This window comes from Gavia stellata, chromosome 8, assembly GCF_030936135.1.
Source record: "Gavia stellata isolate bGavSte3 chromosome 8, bGavSte3.hap2, whole genome shotgun sequence".
NCBI lineage: Eukaryota > Metazoa > Chordata > Aves > Gaviiformes > Gaviidae > Gavia > Gavia stellata.
The window spans coordinates 2,389,375-2,395,374 of record NC_082601.1 but is presented as its reverse complement, the minus strand read 5'-3'; positions in this window follow the sequence as shown (position 1 = coordinate 2,395,374).

Below are 6,000 nucleotides of genomic sequence, written 5' to 3'. Positions count from 1 at the left end.
GAGCACGTTAGCCTCGGCACTGCATGGGACACGCTGGTTTCCAAGAATGGAGTCGACTTCTCTTGAATTTGGGAATATCTTATGACAGATCTTGCTATACCTCAGCACATTCTCAGCGTAAGCTCATTAAGGTTCTCAAAGGATGGGATGGTTTAATGCAGTCATTCCCTTCACAGTCTGAAAACTAAGTGTAATGATCTTACATCAAGTTCATACGCTTTCATTACACTACATCACCTTTGGGTTTAGTAGATGCACACTCCTCTTTCATCAGATTGCAAAGGACATGAATAAAAGCCTAAATATCCAGTCACTGGAAACCCAACAACCCTGGGACAATAATTGCTGTTTCCTCAGCAGGGCACAGGCGGCTCTGCAGCCCCCTCCTGCCTGTCCTGAGACTTGCAGCCACTCTTGGGCTGGATTCAGCCCATAGCAGGTCAAGAGCGTTGGAAATACACTGTCAAGAACATCTTGCTGAAATGTACAGGAAAGATTCAAAAGCGATCTAACTCCTGCAGAAATGTTTTTAATCCACAGATTTCTGAGCAACAAACATGGAACAAATATTTTTGTTTGTTTAGTTTGTTGAATATTTTTGGCTTTGAGGCTTGAAAGCAAGCAAATCATTTTCAGGTTTGAATGGAGTCGTTCCTACAATGAAATTGTCTGTTGAAAGCTAGCAAAACCTGTCTGTTTAAAAACAACCCATCTCCTTCACCATTTAAAAATACCAGAAAACATATCGATTTCAAATTTACTAAAGAAAGACTTTTTTAAAAAAGCAGAAACAAGAAAGACTAAAGCAAGACTAAAGATAGACTTTCACAAGCAAAGTGCCTTCAGGAGCTCCATCAGATGGCCAACAGTGGCGTCTATCTTCCAGTGAGGCCTCTGTTATTAGCCCTAGTTTTAAAAGGTGTTTATCTAGTTGCCAGTGAAATCCATTGGAGTTAAACAGGTACTTATTGTTAGGGACCTGGGCTGCAAATGCCTAACTCCCACATTGGCAACTTATTTTAGCACTATAATCTTTACCCTTTGGCAGTGACGATGGTTTAAGTTGTTTCTCTCGCAGGCTTCTTGCGGGCACCAAAGGCAATTCCCCATTCTCTCCGTGTGCCAGCACAACTGCCTGCGGGTTCGCGTGCTAGATCTGACCGCTGAAATGATTCAGGTGACGGATGCTGCAGTGAGCTGAGCGAGACAGAAGAGGTTCCCAGGTGATAACTGAGAGCAGGGGCACAAAGGGGGAGCCGCCGGGTGTAGCGGAAGCATCACAAGCATGGCAGGAGGCCAGCAAAATGCCCGTGAAATTGCTGTCTTCGATAAAAGTTCATCCTAAGATACAAAAACTAACTTAAGTAAGGGGTTACTGGTCTTCAAAACAGATCATTAAATTACTCTGTGACATTGTCAGCATTTATTTGGGCTAAGAGGTGATCGAGTTTTTATCAGCACATTCAACTGATGATTTAGAGGAAAGATGATAGTCTACAAAAACACGATTGGCACAAGAGAGGCCAGACAGGGATAACTCTGTTTTTGTAACACAGAGCCAGCTGAAATCCGTTACGCTCCAGCTCTAGAACGAAACCCAGGAGCTTTTAAAATCAGTTACAAAAACTCCAGCGTGAGCAGGATTTCCACCCCGAATGCGTAACAGAAAGACAAAAAGCTGAAAATGCAGCTGAACTGAAGAGCAAGCCCATGCAACTCAAAGCTTGTTTTAATAGATTAAGGTAGGAGTTTGGGGAAGTTAATTGTGCTTTAATTCATGTAAAATAAGAATAAACGGTTTTTATACATGAATACCCAAACGACTAAAAAATTAGTTTGTTTAATGTCAAGCTGAGTAAATATGAAATTCAGTATATGTTATAATCTTTACTCCAGGTGATAAGAATATTGGCTGCTACAACTACTTCCTTAAGACAACAGCTCTAAAAGCATCATTTTTTAAGAGAAGACCAGTAGCAGTGCCTTTATGGTCTTAAAAGTATTCCTGTCATAGAAACACCCTATTTCTGTGAAACTACAGGCTCAAAGCCTGGCAGAGGTTCAAAGCAACTCTTCTTCTAGGTGCAGGCGAAGTTGAGCAGCACACAGCCCAAATTCACGGGCAATATCTGCGCGGGGGAGCAGCTGCTGCGCTGTAGGACAGGGCTGCTCCTACAGCGAGGGGCTGGCGATGGGCTGGCAGGAAACTCACCAAGTTTAATGGAGGCAAATGCGATGTCTTGCCCGGGGTGGTGCAGGGGCAGAGACCCGGAGCTGGGCCAGGGCACGGGGCGATGCCTCAGCGTGAGGACTAGCAAGAGACCTGCACCTCCCTCCCTCCATCCGGGGGAGGGCAGGGGCTGCATCCTGTGGCAGCAGCCTGAGAGGTTGAAATTTCAAGTTTTCAAACTCAGAAGTAGGAAAAACCATGCCGCTGTCCCCCAGGAGCAGGAAAATCCGCAGGAACAGGCACAACCCTGCAGTACCGGCAATGGGCTTGGTTCCTTGGGAAAACCCTCAGGGAGCAATAAATTGCACAGCAAATAAAGTACTTGCTCAAGAGAAGCGATCACCTCCTTTCCCGAACTGCTGCAGCGCTTCCCTCATTACATAAGTTAATAAATTGTGTCGCATGCATACGGAAGGTGCAGAGCGAGGATGAAACGAGTTCCTTACCTACCGCTTGATGGAGGGAATGAGCGCAGCACAGAGCTGCCAGGAGCCTCTTCACGCACCACTGCAGGACTGCTGAGCCCTTCTGCCCCACTGCTTGCAAAGGGGGGTCCACAGTGTTCTCCTTCGGAAGCCATTGGTGAGCTAAAACTGTCAAATGTCAAATTAAAACATCTATTATTTTTAATATTTTCGCATGTTTAGTAATTGATGCTTCCAGTTGTTGCTCTTCTAGCGCAGCTGCAACTGCTTCCCCCCACCCAGATCCTTGCAATCTGCTGTTCCCTCTGTGACATTTTTGATCTACTGAGTTTATGCATCACCTTTCCTTTTAGTACACTGGACTGATGATTCAGCTTATCCATCAATTTGACTCAAAAAATCAGATCCAGCCTATTACCAATGACTGCAGCAAAGATCTAGATTTATGGATTTGTTTCATGGCTTAAAGTTAGCGAGACTTTTCTAATGCAGGTGATAGGCATGTTAAGACAAATTTTATTTTTATTTTAAAAGGTGGAATTTTAAGACTCCTAATCTATTGCTCCTTGTTTGTTTTCATGCTGTGTTGCCTCCAGAGAAGATTTCTGAGGCTGGTGTCCCGCAGAAGGTGGGGCCGAGGCAGCAGCTGTCGGTGGCAGTGGGCTCTCCTGCTGATGCTGGGGCAGAGCACCCGTGGCACGCAGGTGGCCGCAGCGTTAGCCGTGACACAGCGCTACAGCTTTTGTCTCGTGAGCTCATCTCACATTTAATGGAGAACATGGCCTTTGACTCCAGCTCCAGAGCCGTCAGCTTGTACGTGCAATTCATGCACAGCAGCACCTCACGATAAAACCCGCAGCGACGCTTGGTTCTATCAGTTACACTTTCTACTTGATTGCAATTTGCAACAAACTTAGCAATAAGAGTTTGCTAAAACCTAAATCCTCTGGACAATGCAGCAGTGCAAGAAACTAACCACTGCAAAGATATTAGGGTACTAACCCTTCTGACAGAGGCCACCCTCAATTTTAATGATAGAGTGTCACAACTATTAAAAAATCACATTAAATCAGCATCAGACCTACTCCTGGATCCACAGGGCTGGGACAGGACAAAGCCCAGGCGGCTCCTGCTCGAGGGCAGCACCGAGGAGTACGTGCTGAGGCACAGTGACACACAAGCTGCTGCTGCGAGAAGCCTCATGCGCAGTGCAAGGGGTGGTGTGTCAGGAAGAGATCAGGGAGGGTCTGGGATGAGTCTGGATTTGGTTTAAATACAGAATTAAACACCCAAGCTTTATGGTGGATTCAGTCAAAACACCATATTTGGATTTCTATTTTTGAGATAATTCTCAGACTCTGCCCCTGGTTTGGTCACAACTAAATCACAGTTTAGTGACATTTTATTAGTGTGGGTTTGCACAGTGAGGACTGACCGAACTATTTAAGACACAGATGTCCATCACCTGCAGCTACATCACCTCCTTAAACACCACCCCCAGCTTAAAATGGGGGGACCAGAGCTTTCCTAGGGACACGGACAGGCACAGCCCTCCGAAGCCGAGCACGAGCGAGTTTTCATCCTGCATTGCCTGGCCTCCGCCTTGGGGACCAGCTGCTCTGGACTTACCCATGGCGTGACCAGACTCGGGACACTTTGTTGTACCACTCGCAACACACCACTGTCGTCCCAGACACTTTCTGCTTTTCCCTCTGAAGGACCCAGTTACTAAGGAAACCAAAAGCATTTGCCCAAGCGAGGCTTAGTAACAGTTAAGTGCAAAGGAAAGTGAGTTTATATGTGCCACAGTTTGGGAAATAAGGCAGTTTATGTGACACATCCTACCCACACAGATGGTATGACTCAAAACCACATCTCCTTTAATCTGGTCCTATTTTTTTTCCCCCATTCTCTTCTGCATAAGAGGGGTTCTGTTCAGACAGGCTCGCACACAAGGACACAGAGTGACAACCTGGCAGCTCGGGAACACGCGCACCCCCTGGCAGCGCTGGGGAGGGGGTCCGCTCTCACCACAGGGTCCCCCCGCCCCGGGCAGGGCACGCGGTGCGGCTCCCCAAGTCTCCAGGTCAGGTCCCTGCCGTAACACAGCTCCACACACAGCGGGACAAGCAGCAGCCACGAGTCATGCTGCCCCATTGCCACGGCTTCTCGGGAGCCCTCTGTCCCTCACCCCCACCCCAAAATAATCACTGTAAACCTGACCTAAACAACAGGGCTTGTCCCAAGACTTTTTCCTTAATTCTACCAAATTCACATTAATGGTTTCTTATGCCTATGAACACTGAGAAAGACAGACCTGAAGCAGATGCAGGTGTTTTGCTGGGCAAAGGTAAGGCTGCCTCAGATCTTTAAAATAAAACCTGGGTTTTGAAATTTCATACCTGCATTGGATTTCCTTCCCCGCCCGACATGCCGTGCAGCTTCGTGCTTTGGGTTCCTTGCTACTGGTGGGTGAATTAATGCGGGTATTCAGATCTTGTTTCTGCTGAAGTCTACGATGATCTGTGCCATGGCAATTACCTGAAAGGGGGTTGTGGGGAGGTGGGTGTTGGTCTCTTCTCCCAAGTGACAAGCGGTAGGACAAGAGGAAGTGGCCTCAAGTTGCGCCAGGGGAGGTTCAGGCTGGATATCAGGAAAAATGTCTTTCCTGAGAGAGTGGTGAAGCACTGGAAGAGGCTGCCCAGGGAGGTGGTGGAGTCCCCATCCCTGGAGGTGTTCAAGGAACGTGTGGACGTGGCACTGCGGGACATGGTTTAGTGGGCATGGTGGGGTTGGGGTGGTGGTTGGACTTGATGATCTGACAGGTCTTTTCCAACCTTAGTGATTCGGTGACTTCAGCCCATACCCTTTACCCAGTAACCTCCTTAAATCAATGCCAGCCTCTGCCAGGTCCCCAGTTTGCCACTGCTGGTTTCAGCTGTTAACATGACCTGGTGTAGGCTGATAAATAGGACGCTGCCATAAAAAAGGCCACAGGCCTTCCATCCACCCGCCAGCGCAGGGTCTCAGTCTCAGAGCTTGTCTGGTCTCGTCACTGTAACTGGACTAACAACTGTTATGTTGGCATTAGACATTAAAACATCAGGCTAACACCTACCTGGCTCTACATACGATGTTTTTTCTTGTTTGCCCAAAACAAGATGCTGAGTGCAACGCTACACTGGAGCAGGGCCACTCAGCCCGTGTCTCAGTTTAGCGGCAAGCTGCTGTCTGGGCATAGGCATCATCTAAATTAATTGAAATTATACTGTACATGAAAGCAGGCTCGGGTGCTAAACCAGCACTGGTGCCACAAAGGAACACCAGCCCTCCCAACACCTCCAG